Genomic DNA, 22,150 nt, shown 5'->3' with positions numbered 1-22,150 from the left:
ACTTCAAAAACCAGTCAAAGACAAACTTTGCTTCAGTTGATATTCTCACACAGGCCTCCTATAAACACAAGCACTAAATCTTTAACTCATTACCTCTTTCCTTGTTAGAGGCTAAATGATACTTCTTTCCATTGTAAGAGGAATGAAGAGTATGCATTTTCTGAGCTGCTGAAGCTTGTTATTGAAATTAAGCTTTATGACACTGCTGTTTCCCATACTTGGACCCAGCCCATTGGATTTGTGTGGCTGCTTCCAGAAATAAGAAGGGCAAATGCCAATGCGTTTTCAAAAGCAAAGGCAAGGAACAGGTTGTTAAATGGGCTGAGTTAAGCAATCTCCTAGAAAGGACACCTACTAAAAGTAGTATGTGAAAGAGCTTGTCCTAATGTGCTCCTCCGTTTCTGTGACAGTACCGTCCAAACTCAACAATGTCCTTTCCTTTTACATTTAATACCTTTGCATCTGTGTGGTTTTCAGTAAGATTGATTCCTTTAAAAAGGCTGGATGGCAAGGAACATATCAAGCCCTTCACTCATCTTTAAATAAAAGGATGTGTATTTCAGTGTTTATGAAGTAGTGAGGAAGTACTGCCTCTATTTTCCAAAGAATTCTTGTCAATTTTCCTTTCCACGTGTTATAAACCATATTGATGTGAATGCCTTCTGAAGTTACTCAGTCAAAAAAGTAATTCATTTCAGTAGAATGATTTCGGAGGCACATCATTGCCCTGTAGACTTTCATCAGATTCCTCTCTTCACATGAAAAATGAATACATTTCTAAACTGCAATTTTAAATATTGAATAAGGCTACTGATATCAATAAGTTTGATTATTCAAGACATGAGCTTACAAAGTGTTGAACACTATTATTATCGAGGTACAAAGCAAGAGTGTGCAGCCTTTTCTATGTAGCATGCAGCACTTTGGAGGATTGGACCCTAAAGAAAGAGGATTAACAGTTTATAGGAATTAATGTAGAGAGACGGAAGCCAAGATATTACATAAGCCCAATATCTGGCCTTTTAGATTATTTAGATATCTTAATTTAGAAAGATATATTTAATTTATATTAAAAATGCATTGAAGCATAGATCAATAGACTTTTTTTTTCAATTTAGTTGTGTATCACATCTATTTCATAGTGTTCATATTTCCTTGGATCAAGGAGTTGGCAGCTCTGGATATTTAACACTTCATTAACACACAGTATTAGTGTATAACAACAGGTTATACTGACAATAATATGCGCTTTGTAATTTGACAACATTCATTTAGAATTAGCAACAGAGGGTGAGCTAGGAAGTAATTATATTAAAAATGGCATGGCAGTGAAAACCATTTTTTTTGTATTTTATTAATGACTTAATGTATATACTTTAAGGTCCTGAAGAGCTTATATGTTAGCTTCGTGTTTTCACATGACTGCAATGGAAGTAGAAGACAACTGAAATCAGATATATGACTACAACCCTAGGTGTCTCTGCAGTTTGTCAGTATTTTACTGTGTGCTAATTCCAGAGAAAAAAATAGCTTAGTTCTGCATCTAGTCAGTTTTCCAGTCAAATTTTTCTCTTTGGAAGTCAAATGAAATTCTGTTGGGGAATGGACACATATTTATCTTTCTGCCGTATATGTATCATTTTGGAGCATTAATGTTTCCACTAAAAAACATGCCATATTTGTTGAGCGCCTTGATAAACAACAAATGCACTTGTTTGTGGATTAGTATCTCTGTTCTGTAAGTTGATTTTAACATACTTAATACGCACTTTGATTCTTACAGCTCTTTATCTTGCTTCTTGATTTCAGTAGAGTTTTCTTCTTCAAGTAGTACATGCTTTCACATGGATGTTTTGCTGTTTTACCTAGGGTATTCTGATTCATTTTATTCTAGTGTGTTTTCCTATTCAGCTAGTTGTGATGAATCAAAAATTTATTTTCTTTTCATCAAGAGCTTTCTCTTTCCATGAGGTATAATTTTCTTTACTTTTTCCCTTTCTTTTGCCCTTTCTTGCTGGTTCTTTTTGATAATTCATTTAAAGGAAGAAACATTTTATTTAATGCTGTTGTAAACCATCACTGAATATATTACTACAGTGTAAATTATTCCTCTTTCATGAAACACTAGAAGAATTGTGATCACACTGTAAAGTCAATGGAATAACTTGACTGAATGAGAGAAAACAATATCCTCTCACTAATCTAGATCCTACAAATTAGATAACCACGCATCAGTAAGCAGTGACGAGCCTCGTTTGCAGGTGAGTAACTAAAGACCAATAGAGAGTAGGTAAATCTCCAAAAAACTCATCTTGAATTGTTTGCCCAAGCTTTTTATGCTGGACAATATTTGGAACCAGATGTTCCATGGATTACAGTAACATTGGCTTTAGTAAACCACCCTTCCTCTCTGCTGTCCTTTAGAATCTTTTGCATTGCAATTTCCAGATACTTAACAGAAATCAGCAATAGCTTTGCTCATTTTCAAAGCCTGACATTTCAAGTATAAGATCAAAATACATTTTAGGACACAGTGGAAGACTCAAAACTGTTTTTCTTCTGAGGTGGTATTAGTATCGCGGCCTTTAATCAGCAGAATCTCAACCCATTATTCTGTCTTCTGCAACATAGAATGTATTATACACACATATGCTTCATCTGTAAGGAATTCTTTTCCACACTAAAAGGATAACAAAGAAGGAAATGTTGCACAAATATGATAAAATTCCCAATTTACATTGGAAAATACACCAGTTCAAAATGTAGTGTGTTGGGTAGAGGTAAAAGATTAGAGTTATCTTTCTCCAGGTCCCAGGCAGAAAGTATATTCTTTTCCCAGGCTGCACCAGTGAGCTTAATGGAGTCATCCATAACTGCTTTATACAGAAGAAACTTATTGATGAAGTTGGGAAAGGAGGAAAACTCTATGGTTAAATAAAGGTTTAATGTATTTGCATGGTAACTATAAGATTTTAAAATGCAAACATAAAACCTTGAATTGCATTTCAGATCAGTACCATGTCAGGCGCAGCTTTAAAAATCAGCTGATGATATATATGTATATTTAATGAAAGAATGTTACAAAAAGATGCAAAAGAGCTCAGTGAGCAGAACAATAGAAAAGATGAAGTTCAAGCAGAATTTTCTTTGGCCCTTTTTACCTGTACACTACCACAAGCACACAAACTGAGTGATGAAAATTCCAAGAAATTAAATATAAAAATCAGAGAACCATATCTTACAAAATGAGGATATTGTAAAAAGATAACAGGAAATAAGGCCATTCACAATGAATACTAGAACACACAAAGAATAAAATATAACTAACAGAAAACACAGTTTTAATAAGTGTTTTTAAAATAGGATCTGTAAAGGGATAGCAAGATAACTATTCATGTAAGAATAGCTGTCTGTCTTAAAGGTCTGTGATGGAAGAGTAGTTACAGACACGCTTTTCAAGGAGCATCCAGCTTTCACCAGCCTTGTAAGACAGGACCCTTACAAATGTGATAGCTACTACACTTCATATCACATTAAGAATAAAGAATTAAAGGGAAAAATTAGGACTATTGTTTCCTTATACATTGTTAGAAGAACAGTGTTCTCAAGTTAAAAAGGTGTTAATATGCATGACAGGGACCTTAAATAAGAATTTTATTTCTCATGTAATTTTATTCTATCCCAAAGTATTGTCCATGTCATTCTTACTTTAGAAATACTGGTCTTTAAACTTTCACCAAATTCCAAACCTTCATATAAGGGAATAGTAGGAATTGTTTGGTAGTGTTATGCTTTATGCAGAGTTGCTTTAATTTGTGTATCTGAGAAAGCAAGCCACTCTGAAAAATGGTCCTTAAATAACATTGTAGCATTTTATATCTTGCCACAATGAATCCAGATTACGCTACTGTAAAAAAAATGTTTCCTGTTTATCAGGGCTAAAATTAATTTTGAGGTCCAAAGATCAAGCTCTCAAAACGTCACAATCTGGTCAAAGACTGTCAAGGAAGAAAATGACATCATTTATTCTTTTATAATCCCACTATTTTAAAATCCACCCTTAAGGAACACTATTAAGAAGGAAATATTTTATAATGAAAAAGTTTAAAATAGGGTCTGGATTTCACTAATGTGAGAGGTACTAAGGCTTTTACTTCATCAGGAGACTGCAGGACTGCAAATGAAGGCCTAATTTTTGAGAAGAGATTACAGAAACATCTTTGTATCTTGGATTTTTCATTCTCTGAGTTTCTGTATTTTGCCTCGAATTCTGGCCTTTGTATAACTATTGAGCTATGAATTAACTGTACTTGGAAAGAATTCATCAAGTATCGGCAATTACATTTCTGATCCAATATCCAGGTAAAATTCAGTTCAATCTCTTCAGTTTTTGTTGGCCCAAGTGGGAGAAACATGGCAAGAAAATTATTTTTGTCACCAAAATATGCACAGAAAGCAGTATTGCTGAATAAGCAAACAGCACATTTGTAATGACCTCGATATGCTCCTGGATTGGTAAACGGTGCATAAACTGTATAGCTCACCAAAGCAATGGTTACTTTTTAAGCTACATTCTTGCATGTATCACAGTTTCCCTTTAGCTTTTGAACAAAGGTTTGTTTTGCAGTTTGCATTCCTCTTGGACGATAATGCAGATTTGCAGTATCTCCAGAAATGCTACTTTTAACCTATGTACTGTTCATGCTGTTTGCAATTCTACTGCCACCGAAAATCTACAATGGCTCTGTCAAGTTCTCTGCTATTCTGAGTAGTATTTACTCCATATTTTCAAAGGGTTTCTCTTATCTGATATGCTATACAATAGAAAAGGCTTAACAGACAAGGAAAGGTTTATACTGGCAGCTATCCATCTGAAAATATATGCTGTTCTATTCTTTAACTTTCTACAGAAGTTGATCTGCCTATTACAAGATTTCCTACTATCATTCTCTGATAGCTGTCTAAAGAAGATCTCCACAAGCTATTATAATTCATTTCCATGTAGAATGATACTCTCAATAGTGTTGCTTTAGATATTTAGACTACATCAGAATAGGAAATCAGTATAAAAAAGGAACCCCCTTCTTCCTAAGAACTGGTGAACACTGATTCTCATCTCTGATCATGAGAACATCTTTCAGTTTATGTTCGGGAGACAGGCTCATTTTCTTCTTGTACTGATAGAAGCTATCCATCTCTGCTCTGGGAGCTACACATCTGCACCCTCAGACAGAATGTTCTGTCAATTGGTTAAGGCAGCTGTGATGGAAATTTTTATCCAGAGGACATTTCAAATACAGAGAAGCCGCACCATGCTGACATCAGACATAAGTGCGACTGAAGCCATGCAGCTGGCATAAATGATGTGCCTTCCTACTACCTCTAGCTGTGGCATGCCACCAGCTCAGATAACAACAGTCCTGTCCATAAAAGCTGCTCCTCAGGGTTGAAATGGACTGTGTTTACATTCCTTTTATACTGCCTGGTAGAAGAATAACTGATCAATAAATAAAACAGTTTATATTGTGCCGTGCAAAGGCAATTAGGAATTCTTGCCAATGATCTTCAGCAATAGTCAAAAGACGCCTAATTCTCACTGCAACTACCCCAGCTGACCACAGCCAATTGTATCACGGCAATGCTTGGTGATGTAGATATCCACATCATTAACAGCGTAGTAACTACTATTAAGTGAAGGCTTCATTAGCAGGTTTGAGAAAGAGGCAAGGATATAAAATGGGACAGTGTGAAACTTTATCCTGTTTTTTAAATAATGACACTTGAAGGTCATGGCACAGTAGTGTTGAGAAAACTCCAATGCTGCGACCTATGCTGTGTCTGCTCTTCAAGAAAATGTGCCTTCCAGGGCTGTGACTGTAGACTTCTCACAATACTAAAATTTACTTTTAGAAGATTACTATATCATCTGAAATATGCTTCAATCTATAAATATAAATAAGTCTTTTAGCTTGATATGGCAGCAATGAATATTGAGAAGTGAATATCTTTCCATTACTATACTTGGTTTATTCCTTTTTGTTATCTAAGAATTCTGATCAGTATTCCTTTGCCCTTACTGAATGGATGTTCCAGTATTCACAGCATTTTGATAACTCCTCTTTTAAAATCTATTTGTTATATCTGTTGCTCCCCCCGCCTAAATTTGTCATCCGCATGGAAGATATAACACTGCAACCCTGAGTTAAAAAGGATGAACATACTGAATAGTTGTTTTACAGCAATATTTTTGTATAGCTTTATCCCTGGTTGGCCTATGAGTCACCCCAAATTAAGGCCCCATTTTACTGAGCACGGTAGAAGAGTATCTTGGGGCTTAAGACAATCTCAAGCAAACCCTGCATACAGGTATGAAATGTATAACTAACATACCATTTGCTGTCTTGTTTTTTATTTACCGTTTTAGAGAAATGGTTCTCTATGGCTAGACATGAAAATCACGTGACTGACAAGATTCAGCATAGGACTCATACAGCAGAATCCCCTCCTCCTCCACTTCTAGCACTCCACCTACACCTCCAGGCTCTTTCTCATGGTGCTTTCTCACCTCTTGCCAATCCCAGCATCCCACATGTAGCACGAAACCAATTAACCCATCACTAATGGCAGCAAGATGAAGATGTCCTCACACACAAAGAAACCCCGTCTGCAACACGTTTAACCATGCCTGCAGCACATGCTTTAACCTCTCTCCCAATCCCACTCAGCAATGTCTCTCCATCCATCAGAACATAAGATATTTCAGAGACTGTACTTCAACGTGGAATTCAATGGCTAGTATGCTTCCGTTCAATTCCACCATTTTGGAAGGTGCAGGATTTGTCACAACTGTTCATAAGATTCCAACATGACAGTACTAAGAATCTTAACTGTATAGAAAAGGTTATAAAGAAACAATGAATGACTTCACTACTTTTCAAAGTATTTTAAAAATTATGATTCAACTAACACTTCTTAATCTGCATATCTTTTCTAGAAGCCTTCAGATTTTGATGATATCAGGAGATATTAGGATCGTAAGATGAAGAGCATCCAATATCAGGAAAACTGCTACAAACCAGACTGGTCTAAAAGGATATTTCACAAAGGAAAAAAACCAGCTTTTTTATTTTATACACTGTTCCAATACAGAATGGTTTTTTAAAGAAACTTATTTCAAGTCCAACACACTAACAATATCTCAGGCTATAGTGACTTAACTTTTAGATTATTTTTTCTTATTCAACTACATCTCAACATTATTTTATTTTATCCTTCGCTGACTGCAAGCTTTGTGTATTCCTTTTAACTCCATCTGTATACTAATGGTGTCATGTCTGTTTTCAGGTTTTCAAGCTTGCTGTTAATGGAGAATTTTTCTGACAGTTTTGTACAGCATTTTCCATTTTAGTGGTAATGCTACTGACCTAAGAGTTTCCATCATGCACTAAAAAGTATTACTGGTATAGATCTCTGTTTCTTTAGAAAGATCCATAATACTCCATGCCAAAAAATTCTCACAGTGATGGAAAAATTACAGGACCATGTTCCTATCACAAAAGAGAAAGTCATTCTAGAAGTGCTAAAGTAACACAAGTTATTTGAACTCTTATTAAAATATTACTGAAGCATTAGTACAAGCATTTAAATAGACTGTGAGTAGCCATTTTAAAGAATAACTAAGGGATATTTTTAGATACCCAGCCTTCTGGCTGGAGTTTTAAGAACTCATATCACATGAAGTTAATATCCTTGTAGTATAAAATCTCTTAATAATAGTGAGAAACAGGAAATGGGGAAGGAGTGTACACTCTTTCCATTTAATCCGAATATTCTAAAAGGGAATTTTACATTCATTTTGACAAAACTTATCTGGTATTTAAACTAGATACAAAATTACCAATGCAAACTTTTATGCCACTGCAGAATGAATACAAGGTGCATATATGCTTTGTTTGAATCCAGTTGTAGCAGTTACGGCAGTTATTAAAACTTGAATTACATGAATACCAAAGACGTTTTAATGAGGACAAAACTAAAATGTGAATTCTCATTAGAGTTCTACCATAGAGATACATGGCGTCAAGTTGGAATAAGGTCAATAGTGTCGTGCCTATTCTTAACCTCTAAGGATCCCACTAAATTTTGGCGACTATCTGGGAAACACAACAGTGTACCACACAGGAATCAGCAGATGCCAGAGGCTTGCTATTTCATAGGAGTAAACCTACCACCCTTTCCACAAATCCTATTTCAAAAAGAATATGAAAGAAAATCAATGAGTGGAAACAGAGATTTTCCAGCCTTTTATGCTGGAAAACCACACATAGAGATCTAATTCAGCTCTGAGTGTCAGGCTTAACTTTGAATGACCTGATTTTGGCCAAATGTGTCACAGCTTTAATGTTATTTAAATGTAGGGTTTTTTTGTCTGTGAATATTAGCAAAGTCCTTGCTGCTTTAGATAAGCAGATGACATTCCATTCCTCTTCGTTTCCCTCATTAAAGCAAAGAAGTTGAATATTAATGAGTGTGGAGAATTATGTTGTCATGCATGTTAGTCTAGAAAATATAAATTCATCTCATAAAAAAGTCAAAGGATCAAAGAAGGTTTTTACTGTTAATTGGAAACAAAGTGTCAACAGTGTCCTGATTTAAAGGGCACTCAAGGATGATAAGGGAGGGTTGTTGTTTTTTTTTTTCCAAAAAGGAACTATAATTGAGGTGAAGTGGAGTTATTATTAGTACTTCTTGACTAAAATCCTTTTCATTGCCTATGGCATTCAATGTGGCATTCCCAGTGTTCAAAGTAATTTTAAAAATAAAAAATATATTATTGCAAACATACTTCAAAATTACTAAAAGTAATATTTTTGTAGCCAAAAGCACTTTGAACATTATGGTTGAAAGTATTTTAAATAGGGTAGTTTTACATGCTGCTTTTAAATCTACACATTTGATGCAACTAGTACGTTTTCATTGTTCTTTTGGTAAGTAAACTTAAAAATAGCACGTTTAGCTCGTGGCTAATTAATAGACAGAAAATAACAGAGGATCACCTCTCCATTTTGGACTCCTGTGCTCAGCCCTAATTGCAGCAGTAAAAATTAAACCTGGGCTTGCTGAGCAAGCCTAGAAACACTAGATTTCTTGCACACACACATGCACACACCAGAACAACAGACTAAGCTTATGCCAGCATGCAGTATACTGTTAGTATTTCCTTCAGTTATGAGTGATATTATACTCAACATATACTCAAAACGGCAGTATTACAAGCATATCTTAACTGTTTAGACTTCACTAACTCGCAAGAAAGAGCAAATGTCTTTTACATGTGAGAACAGAGAGTATAGACAGGGAACAATTTTATGTTAATGTTCTTTCTAATGAAATACACAAACTGTAAACTCTAAGAGATAGATCTCTCACTTATCTGATGAGATAACCTCTGTGCCTTTATAAAATGTGAGGCCATTTGTGTGGTTTTCTTTAACGTTGTTTAATTGCAGTAGTCTTCAGATACATCTTGCAAAAATCTCTTATTGTTTCCTGTAGCAACTGTACGTGTTAACTCTTATTTCTCTGTGAACAGAAATTTGCTGAAAAAAGTGAAAACCTATTATTTAAATTAACCCTAAGAAACAATGCTGAAATCAAGTGAATACTGACAACACTATCTGAAACTTTCCTGGTCTTTTTATATGATCTCCAAGGTAAAGCTTAAAAGGTTACAAAGTCATATAGTTTGGACAAATAATTAAAATGCAAAAAAATTTATTTATTAACAAGGCAAAATCCAAACAAAAATATTCTGTATGCTCCTCCACATGCATCAGCTGAAATACTATGAGAATAAATTAATACCATTTTATTACTATTACATTTTACTAGAATACTTGTTAATAACAGCAACAAATAAAATATAAGTGAGAGGCAGTATTAGAAATCATTACTACTTAGAACAGTTGTGTGAACTTTTTTTGGTAGTAATAGAATTTACATGATTACAAGTACAGTGGGTGCCATTAAAATTTTAACATTTGCTACCTTTTGTCATTGTAATTCTGCATATATTCAGGGGCAGTGAATCTGGAGGTCTTAAGGCACCTGCTGCATCTATATAAGTCACAAATTATATTTCATTATAACATAGTTTGAATGTTCTGCTGATAGGATTATTCAGCTTCCTGAACTTGCTGACATCATTTTTCTCTGAACATAGACCCTCTGGGGCAATGTCAGCCCAATGGACTATTGCATTACTATTGTTCAAAACACAGAAACTGGTTTTTCATTTTAAAGTTTCAAGTCTACTGCTTTAAGCTTGTGAAATGGCAAGTCAGTGAAGAAAGTCCCCTCTTAAAAACAGGCATTCGTGGGGGGGTATTTTAGAATATATATGAGTAATCGCCCCTTCACCTAGTAGGTAAGCTGTAGACATCAGTTAATTGCTCAGCTCTCAGAAACAGTACTTCTGTGTGCATGCTTCGGTGGGGAATACCCCGGTGCCTATAAAGCCATTCACCAATAGTCATTAATCCCAGCGTGATGTGAAGTAAAATGTAATGTGGTTTCAGACTGGTGAGAAATTAATCACTTTTTCTCCTCACCACTTGAGACACAGAATCATAGAATCATTTAGCCTGGAAAAGACCCTTAAGGTCATCGAGTCCAACCATAAGACATGAAGGGCAAATCCAAATTGCAGAGCTTAGGGAGTCCATGGTGAGGAACAGAAGCTTTTACGCTTCACTTTCAGAGCAAGGAGAACCGCTGGACTTACAGTCTGGGCCATAGAGGAAGCAGGGTAGCTCACTGGGCTCAGGCTGGGCGAGGGCAAAGCCAGTGAGACATAGCTGCTCAAACACAATCATTCTGGCTGAGCAACCTGCATTGTCATGTAAGAAAGGAGACAGAAACACCAGCTTTCTGCATGAATTGCCATGTATTTTGCAGTTACATCTTCATATGTTAGAATCCCTATAGGTCTACCTGTCTAGGTAGTAACAAAGGCTTCAGCACTAATGTGTAATGCTGCTAGGACATCCATGCTCTGACTTCTCCAGAAGGGCACTGTTACCTCCTTTCAAAAGGATCAGCCTAGCTACAGTCCTTTGCTGAAAAGACCTTAACAGTGTAGACTTCAAAATGGCATAAATATGCTTTTCTATTAAGCTCCAGTGAAAAGATTAACAAAATAAGAGCTTTGTTAACTGAACAAGAATGTTACGTTAACTTCTTCAATTACTGCTTTCATACGTTTGCTTAGATTTAAATATATAATTCATAGGGTAAGTGTAGTTAGAAATGTAAAAGACCTATTTAGGTCACCTAGTCCATCTTTGCCAGCACAGCATTATTTTCATCACTGTATTGTCCATTTTCTCTTTAAAATAATCTGTAAGTCATGTAGGGTTTATAAACTGGGTGCTTAGCAGAAATGTTATTTGCAGCTGATAATCACAAGCCAAGGGAAAACAACATTGCAATACGTGCTAAATTTATGGATTTGCTTTTGTCCATTGCAAAATGGCTATAGCTATTGGTACCAAGCTATCAATGAAGTCAAGTACCACACAAGTATACCATTCACGGTTTTTATGTGTTTTGACTACAATATGCTACATAGAATTGTGTTTACTCTTTGAACTTGGCCTAGGAAAACTAATTCGTGCTGGTGCACTGGCAGCAGAATCATGCTGTCAGGAAGTTTGTTTAAAAAAAATATATTGTAGAACTCCCCAGCACAGATACTTTGCTATAGAAACACAATTCAGGATATATGTGCACGCATGTGCACAAGCACACAAAGGAAGGCTATTTTGGGAGGTACTTATTAACAATAGAGGGAGCCTCTACAACCAGGTATGGCTACCTGTCTATTACATGTTAAAATCAGTTAAGGTGAATTCAGCATTCACTACTTTTGGTTTTTTGATGACCATAAATATAGGAGTCCCCAGATCTGCTGCTGAACCACAAAGAGGTAACATTTATGGTACAGATGAGGAAGACAACAGCCCTGGCAATATGCTGAGAGCTGCTACTGAGACTGAAGTGAAACAGATCAAATACTTATGACTTGCAAACAGTTAAAAGTGGTTCCAAACAGCTCTTAACAGATACCACAGGCTTCTTAAAGGGGTGAAACAGGACTCAGGAAACCCTAGTTTTGGGGGGTTTTTTATACTATTTGTGTGTGTGTATGTATATGCATGTAAGAGAGAGAGAGAGAGTGTGTGTGTGTGTGTGTGTGTATATAAAAACGACTTTTCTTACTAAGAAGGAAATATTCAGTTTGGAACCCAATGTTAATAGATTGGTTTTTGTTATGTCTGAGAAGTCTGAAACAAATGCCTCAGAGCTTTCCACACTTTCTTAATGCAGCAAAGACTTTGGAACTTAATGAGAACAATTAAAACATCAATATTGTCAATAATTGTAATTCAGAGCATTTTCACAGAGTCCTCTGACTACTGAGGTTGTCTGCAGTCTGAAAAAGTGACAAGTTCTAAAGTGAGGTAGAGCAGAAAATGTGCTATCTGAAAAAGACTGCTGGGACAACATAGGCTGTGTAGAATAGAGACTTAAAATTCAGACAATTTGGTCACTAAAGCCTCTACCTTAAAGAAAATGAAGGAAGAGAGACCTTTCCCAACATTTTCTGAATGCTCCAAAAACCTCCCTCACCAGACCCAGTGGTCTCAAGGCTCTAGTCAGCTGTCAAAGGCTCTAGCTACAGATTTCCATCTTTTATCTATCTTTTTGGAAACAAACAACTCCCCAGTTCTCTGCGGAGTACTCTAATTAATGAAAGCTCATGCATTTATTCTGCATAGTATATAAACTTACTTACAAAACAAAGCAGAACAAGGTTCACCACATCACACTCAGTCTGAATTTTCCATCACTGGAAAGCAGAAAGGGTAAGATCAGTTGACAGATTCAGGGTATGGGATTGACATTCAAGGAATGGAACAAGGGCCTAAAAAGCTCGTGTAGTTTCTGTCCTTGGAGGTTTTCAAGGCCCCATGATAAAACCCTGAGCTACCTGGCTGGACCTTAAAACTGACCCTGATTCAGCAGGAAGTTGGACAGTGTGACCTCCTGAGCTCTCTTCAAATCTGATCTATCCTACGATCCTTTGACTATTATCTCCATGTTCAAATTGGTTTTAAAACAAGAACCACCCATACAACAAAGAATAATTAAGATGAGTGATAAGTAGACTCAGTTATCAAGGTTTACTAGAACTCGGATATTACCCGAATACCCTCTTGAACAGCTTTGATCACCCTCCTATTTCTAGCAGTCTCTTCACTTTATGATTATAAAGTCCTTCAAGATGAAAAGCACTCCATGAATGGCATGTATATTCATTTTTCCCATATTTTTAACCTACTTGAGGGATCAACAAAGACACAGTTTACTTTCATGACAGTTACCTGTTAATTTTGTTCTGCCTTGTGGAAACACACAGCTAATCTGAATGCACTGGGGTGATTTATTTTCTTGTTTTATCATGTCAGCCAACTCTCTCCTATTAATTCAGGACATTAAAATCTATGCCAGCATGCAAGAGATTCAGAAATATTCCACTATTTATGTGTAAATCTACAATCTGAGGTTAAATTAAACAACTAGAGCACAAAGACCCCATGATACAGAATTAGTGTGCAGCAGTAATCAGGTTTGTAAGCAGGACTATGACCAGAGAAGATGAGTATTTTAAAAACTATACAAAAATGTAGAATTTCCTCAAATGAATCTTACATAAGTACTAGTATAATCTCATTTATTTTAAGTTTATGCTATCATTTTCCTTCTAGTTTATGACGAATAAAACATTTGGGAAGATGCATTTTCTTCTCCACCAGCCCTTATTTGATTTATTAGTGTATTACATTTATCAACATCAGTTGTCCTAATACTTGGGAACAGTTTGAGGTATTACACAATGAACACAACAGTGACATTGCTTCCTAAACAGTGCAAAATTTCCCTTCTGAAAATATGCCTCATTCCCATTGACAAACTGTATCTACACTGGGGTATCCCATCAAAAAGGCTGAATTTGTAAAAGCAGTGAAATTATTCCCCCACACACTTCCTTCAGTACTACTATATACAAGATGAAATGCATCCAGCAGTATAGGGGTCCATGACAGCACAATACTATATTTGATGGAAACAGCAAGGAAAACCAAGTTGTGCATATTGGAATTTGATGAACATATCTAGCTTAACATAGGTTTAGTAGTGAAAAGTTTCAGCGGATCTGAAAATTGCTGACTGCATTTGTTGAGAATCTCAGCTCTTACATTGCCCAAGCCCTCTGCCCCAGAGGCAAGACACGTCTTACAGAAACTTTCTTTTCTCCTTAGTCTGTTTGTGTAAAATTACATTTTGCAGCCTGACTGTCTGAAGTGGGAAAAGGGGAACGGTAACAGAGTGAAGGAAAGGAGAAGATTGGCTACATGTAAACCAATTTTTCTCCCAAGATCCTTGCAGTAACAGAAATAATTGCTTAGTTTTATGAAATCGAGGAAATCCTCCAAAGTTACAGTTTATCCCTGGCCTCACAGCAATACTTGAGAAGCATAGGTGGAGGCTGAGCCAACTCCCTTGTAAGTTCATCTCCTGATGTTACAGCCCTGAATCTTTTACACAACTTTAAATGAGTTTCTCTTCAGTCAAATACTAAACTGACTCACGCTTACACTGTGAAATCACATGAGACTTTCAGGTCAGGATGGCAAATCTGCAAGACTTACTCGGATATGCTCTTCTACATTTCTTGTTTCAGAAGGAGACCTTCTGACACCAAATCCAAAACTGAAACCTGTTTTACAGAGAGTGAAGTTCTAGTATAAACAAGCAAATAGTTAATTTCTATTTAAAATGGCCTCACCTGTTAGGTTTTAGATGAGATGCAAGAAGCAGTTACAGTTTTTTAGTAATTAAATTAGTTGACAATTTTTCAGTTTGTGTGGTACACTCGGACTATGACTTATTACCTCTGGGTAGTTAACTAGGCTTGAACTAGACAACACATTTGAAAAAAAGCTTTAGCAAAGATATTTGTTTGATAATTTTGTACTTTATGAAAATACATAGATACGTTAATATGCACAGATTGTTTTATGTAGAAACAATGCAGCATTCAAGGTATTGTATGTAACATAGGCGTGACATACTTCACTTCCATCTCACAAGCATTAGAGAGACTTTGTTCTTTAAAATCATGTGCCCCTTGTATAGAGAGTGATCCAACTTAAATTGGGATACTGATATGACCTGTTCCTGTGGCAGGCAACATCTAAATGCCTTTCCTGGAAAGACTTCCTCTGGACCTTCCATTTTGACCATGCATATGACATTGACTCAAAGGCAGAAGAGATAACCAATGACAGCAAAGCCAGGTACAAGACTATCAACCTGTAAGTATGGACTTGAATATTTTCTGAAACAGAGGTTGTACCCAGGTCTTCTCCAGGAGTGTACTAGGAGAGTCTCTAGTAGACGTCAACAACAGGTGAAGTATGTGAACAGTGGGATGAATGTGGCCTTGAGCATAGGCTCCACTAGGTCCCGTATTACTCTGAAAAACGTAGCTCCTGAACTCGTTCCTGTAGAAGTATTTGCACACCATCTGTGTGCAGACTTATTACTGATGTGCTTGGGACTCATAAGCAGAACAACCATAGACTGTGTCCCTTAGATTTGACAATCTGTGTAAGAAAAATAAGGTTTAACTAGGAATGTATCTGTTTCTGACAAGAGAATGATGGATAAAACCACTTTATTTACCCTGACAGAAATATCTTTGTTGATAAGCTTTGTGTTTTGCAAAAGAAAAGAAAGAGTGAGTATCTAGATTTATGTATGTGAGGTGAAATATTGCATTTTAGACTGGAATGTATAATTTCATAGATTATGAGTTTTGTTTAATGACTGACTGCAAGACTGATATTTCAGGGTTTAGCGTTTCAATGATTTATGGTATTGTCAGTGAATTTTTAATATGCTTTATGTGCACAGATGTTTCTGCAATTGTGACGTGCTGTAAAAATTCACAGCGGTCAATTGTCCTCCAGTGCTTTTCATGTCAAGTCTATGGCAGAAAAGTCAGAGGATTGTATAGTGGAGCTGCAATGACTAGCAGCTAGGGATAGTTTAGTCATTAACTGGTGAAGTTTCTTGTTGTTAACCACTGCTTGCAGTCAGCTGTGCTTCCAAAAGTGTTGAAAACAGAAGGATTATTTGAAATAAAATAAGACAGACAACTCAACTGAAAACATTGCAACAATAATACCTTTTCAAATAAATAGATAAATAAATTACATGTACAGACCTGACTTCCTCACACCTAATTTTGGGCTAAATTGTTCCAGCTAAGTAGAAACAACCTTAGTTAGAAACAAATTCCCCCAATGTCTCTTCAAAATTATTTTCTCAGTATAAAAATCTGACTCCTCAAAACAAACAAGCAGGATTGGTTGGAATAAGTGGATTTTGTGAGATTGATGAAGATTTCGTAGTATGGTACTGACAGTAAAGTGTTGCTCTCCAACTGGTTTGGGGTCCATCGGGATGTGGAAGAACCAGCATCCATAGCAGCGCTGCTTAATACAGAAATATCTGTACAATCTCTTGACACACATTTCTATAAGACCTGAATAAATTTAAACTTCAAAGCACCCTCTGTTCTCAAAGGCGGCATTCACTAGATCCCAAGACTCCTATTCTGAAAGCAAAAGATCTGGTCCTTAGGTTTTTTGTTTGTTTTAAGGTTTATTTTTATCCTTCTATTCCATTCATATAATTTTCAAAGTTGTGTTCGCTACCTATAATTCTGGTTTTGTTGGAATATTTTTGTCTCATTCTAGACCTATGAAAGCAGCAGAAATTTGTGATACTGCATTGTTACGTGGCAGGCCAGGGATAACATAGTCAGCTTGGTAGCTTATTGGGAATTTATCTCTTTTCTGCCTTCCTTCAAACTGTTCCTCAGTCATTGGTTTCATGTTTTGTTTAACAGACCTATTTTCAGTCTAACTGAACTCATTGAATTGCAAAGGGAACTAATGAGTATGAGCATTACAACACTCCCACATAGATAGGCTCTTCCAACTGGATGCCTAACTGCTGCACAAAACCCTTGCCCAACTCTACCAGATTTGTTGAGCAACAGCGATGTATCAGAACAATAGATTGCTTAAAAAAAAGCTCTTCTTTCATATGGATAGGTAAGAATACAAGTAAACAAAGCTACATTTTAAACATTAAGAATTATTCTTACAGAATGTTGTATAGAATCTGTTGTTAGTGTAGCTGCTAGGAAGCAAACAAAAGAAAACAAGAATTGTGCCATTTTTTCCTCCTACTGAATTGACTGATTTGTCCAATACAGCAATATTAAAAGGACATTCACACACACACACAAAAAGAGAAAAAGAAAAAAAAAAGAAGAAATTAGTTTCATCATGATCCTAGTATATACCCCTTTTTCCACAGCATGGAACCATCAGCAGATCTGACTATTGCATTGCTGTAAATTCCCTGTGCCTTAAAGACTTCCACATTTCTCCATGGATCCCTGCATGCCTCTCTATAAAGCTCAGTCAGGTCAAAGGACATGTAAGAAATCAGCTGTTTATCTCAAGAGTATGAAAATCAGTGGCCCTGGGACATTTCAAGTATAGCCACATCTGGCCATGCCTGCTTTATAATTAGCTGCATGCATTAACAATGGCTTTCAATAAGAATAATCGCTCCTGCTTCAAAAATAGTTTTTGGAACTTGTTATTTAAGAACTTCATTAGAGAGAAGCAATACTGTAAAGTTACTAACTTAACTTCTCTGTTCTTTACTGTCCTGTCATTACATCTGACTTCGTAATTTATCTTTTTATAAAAAAAAACCCAATAAATTTAGCTTAAATTTAGCTGTGAAAAACAGACAAGCCTTAAAAAAAAATTACTATGAGTAGTCAAACACATAGCAACAGATTTTAGCTCAACTAGAATATGAACAAACTCCCATATGGTAGCATGAGCAATCATGACCAAAACAAGACTATATATCTTAGTCAAGGAATAACAAACAACTGTGTTTTAACAAAAAAAAAAAAACGTCACTGTTTTATTTGCAGTGAAAAAATAACTGTTTTTCTGAAAGTTTAACTAGAGGAATTGCTGGATTACTAAACATGAAATGTCCTTTACCAAGCTGATTCCAGAAGTAACAGATGATCATAAACAGCTTATAGTCTTACTTTCTGTAGAAAATTGTTCATTAAAACTGCATAACAGAAAACATATTTATGTATTTCACTCAGTGCAGATACAAAAATATTCCTAAGTCAGAATTCTGAGAAAATAAGCTGGACTGTAGGTGAAAAAGGGTATAAATCAACACATATCTAGACATTCTCCCTGAATAAGTATATTAAAAATACCTGTAGAAATCCAGACAGTGAATGATATATGCTACTTCTACTTACAGTTTAACCCTCTGGGCCCTCTGCAATAGCTATTCAACCACTTGCGGGCCTGTGAAGCAGAGAGCTACAGGGCAATAAACTAGGAGCAGAATACCTGCTTGCTTGCCGAAGGTTTAATTTGCTGGACAGCCCTAGGTAGGATATTTTCATTCCTTGTATGCAAACAGGGGTAGGATGGCTATCTGACCATTACAAAAAAGCTCTTTTACCTAGGAAGTCTTCACAAATTTCAGTACAACTGCATTTATACTCTAACACTAAGCTTATTATGCTGAAAATGAGATGACAAAGATTTTTTTTTTTTTAACAAATATTAGCTATTCTGATTTAAATATTATAACAAATAATCACTACTGTAATATAAAACAAAGCAAGAGCGCTTATGTAATATCCTGTCCCCATTAGAACAATTCTCTGCAATTTTGGTATATTTTCCCAACAAACTTCTACATCACTTGCCAGGTGGCATGTCTGATCTCAAAATCTCTTTCCAGTCTGCTGTTGCTAATGCAGTAGAAATTCAAATCATTTGTTCTAGAGAAACAGGTTGAATCAACATTCAGACAAGGTGCAACACCTATATTTGTTCAGTATTAATTACACTCCTGCCTAGTTCAGTACTGTACATCTGGCTTAAAGCCTTCAAGAAGGAAGTCAATTGTAAGGAGTATCACCATGCTAACTAGAGATGTGTGTAGACCAACAGTCTGAGCTACTATGTCAATCTCTTACCTCTCACAAGCATCATGCATAATCTCTCTCCCTTTATAACATAAGGTGAGTTCATAGAATTATCTAGCAAAAAATGTTAAGTTGCTTAAAAATTATCTCACAATATGTTCATACATTCATCAAGATGTTAAAAGTAGCTAACTCCATACTTTTTCTATGTTCTGCATTATTCTTATAGTGCATGAGACATCGTAGAGAATTTCTAAAGTGCACACAATAAATAGAAAACCATATCCTTAAATTGCTATGGAATTTGCTACAGACTTGTGAATTCAGTATCGGGCACTGCATCCCCTCACCAAATAACGGTAACACCCTCCACTAGCTAATATTTGATGGTTTGTATTTCCATATCTCAAAGAACTTTGCAAAAGATGAGTATCAGTAGCCCCACTTTCCAGCCAAGGTGCAGAGAGGTCCCTTGAGTCCTCGTACAGTGTTCTGTCCATCACCTTCCATGGACGCTACTAAAAAATAACTGGATACCAGAAAACAGAACTTGCCTTCCAAGGAAATAGATACCGTGCATTGTACGTACTAGAAATGATAGCTTTGATAAAGCTAGGGATCTCACAGTGTGCGTGATGTTCCCATCATGCAGAGCTCTGGGTAAGAGCTGCACCAAATCGATGCAGAGTCTCTGCACAGGCAGTTAACATTTGTAGCCTCACAAGGTATCAGTGCTTTTCCAGTGGAGGTCTTACTCTGATACTGTACAGTCAGAAGATGGTTATCATAATGATAATTATGCCAGGAAAGGAATCAAAAGACTATCAGATGGATGGCCAAACTCAGTCTTCATCCTACAAACTCCTTTAAACTGTTGGCAGTGATTATTAAGATCAAGAAATGACCCACGCTGAGAATTCATGCCAACCATAAAGGGTATGTTGAAAAAGTGGATTCATAATAACCACAGAATCTCCTCTGATTTGTGTGACCAGTATCCCTTGGAGTTGAAAACAGGAAGCTTGCATGCAATAGTTTTTAAATTTGTAAATAATTGCCCACTATCAAGTTATTTTTTCCTCTCCCACCCTTTTTTCATACTATAAAGGTAATTTAAAATAACAATTGTAATTATATAGAGACTCCCATGGGACATTTACATTATTTTTTTTTTTTCTTTACACCTGCCACAAACTGCTGTGTATTAAATGTGATTTAGACAAATTGGGCTGTTCGCCAGTAATGAACTGAAAAGAACATCTGGACATGTGCAACACATGCAAATTCACCTCTAGCAAATCAGTCTGGTGGTGGTGAATCTTAGTTTGCTTCTAGCTATTTTTTGATTTGTGGCCAATCATTCTTGACCTCTAAATAGGACTAAAACATTCCTATACTTGTAACTTTTTAGGCATATGCTTCTTGTTTATTCTAATATCAGATTTTAATACAGTCTTTCACTACAGATAAGATGCATAGATAGTTCCACTAGTTTCATATAGCTCCTCTATAGATACAGACATTCATGACTCACAATATATTAACATGTACCAGATGTCTGCAAATCAACAGAGATATTTAATTTTAGAAACTTTGCTAATAAAAGACTTAAGTCTCTGGAGCTTATCATTCCTTTTGGAAATCATACAATATATGTGACAAAGAGGCCAGATTCATGCCCTCTATCACTGTCCTGAGATCAGTGGTGTCAAAACTGCATGGAAGTATGACGTTGTGCCAGGGAGGCCTTGAACTGCATTGGGATTTCACATTAGTGACTTAAAGGGTTTTTGAGGAGCCCCATATGATGAGTCCTAATGAAAGTGCTCAGCATCCAGCAGAAGTATTCAGCCTATTACAGGACTGAACCTGATGGAAAAAAAAATGCCTGTTTTTATAAGAAGTGGATGCCTTAGCCATAGGATATTTTTGTCTGATACTACTTTTATGTATGTTTAGATCCTTTCCTAAAACTTGAAACAAAACTACAAAAGAACTAAGCTAACGTGTAATGAGTCAGGTTTTGTCTGTGTATCTTCCACATGATTTAGTGTTCACAGGTCAACAGGGAAAGAAGTGTCATGCGATCCTGTGAAGCTTAAAATATACTCTAATAAGTATGAATATTTCTCAGGCAGAAGTATAAAATACAAAGATTTAAATATAGCTAAAAGAATAACTCCATAGACATGGCCTCACGCCACATTATTTTTCTTATGGGATATTTTGTTTGAGTAATAGCAATAAAATTATAAACCAGAAAAATACAATATCCTAAACTATAATATTAGCACCACTAAGATTATGGATTTTTTTAAAAAATCTGCAGTATTATACAAACCTGAGAATTCTGTAAAATATATTAGGAAATAAGAGAGACTTTGATCAAGCTTAAGAGTTCTTAGTTTTGCCTTTGAGAGATAGCATTTGTGGTATTCCCCATACAGAGGCCTATGCTTGAAAGTATTGGGCAACTTTTCTCCAGTTTCCATTTCTTAAAAAAAAAAAAAAAAAGTTCCTAGTTGTCAGAGGCCTGACACACCTAAAATCTAACTGATAGATACAGTGATGCCTTCCTGGATTAACCTTCATTTCAATAACTCTTAAAGCAGATGCTAAAGATAATTTAAATATCAACATTGGTATGCATTTTGCTGCACTTACACAGTCCTTCAGGCTAAAGAGCGGGTGTGAGATTTTATTTCTTGAAATGGGCTATGTATTTATAAGTCTGGGAAATTCTACAGCCTACTAGGGTAAGAACACCTAAAGCAATGCAAAATTTAAACGTGTCCATGGTTCTCCACTATAGATTTAATTCTGCAGGAAACACACAAGATTTTTATATTGTCCCAGATGTGCCTAATATTACCCTGAAATTCCAACAACTCACCAGAGACAGTGGTATCTATCAGTGTTCCCTAACCTCATTTCTTTTAAAACGCTTTCTAATTAGTAAGAAAG

This window comes from Buteo buteo, chromosome 22, assembly GCF_964188355.1.
Source record: "Buteo buteo chromosome 22, bButBut1.hap1.1, whole genome shotgun sequence".
Lineage (NCBI taxonomy): Eukaryota > Metazoa > Chordata > Aves > Accipitriformes > Accipitridae > Buteo > Buteo buteo.
This window is presented reverse-complemented; position numbering follows the sequence as displayed.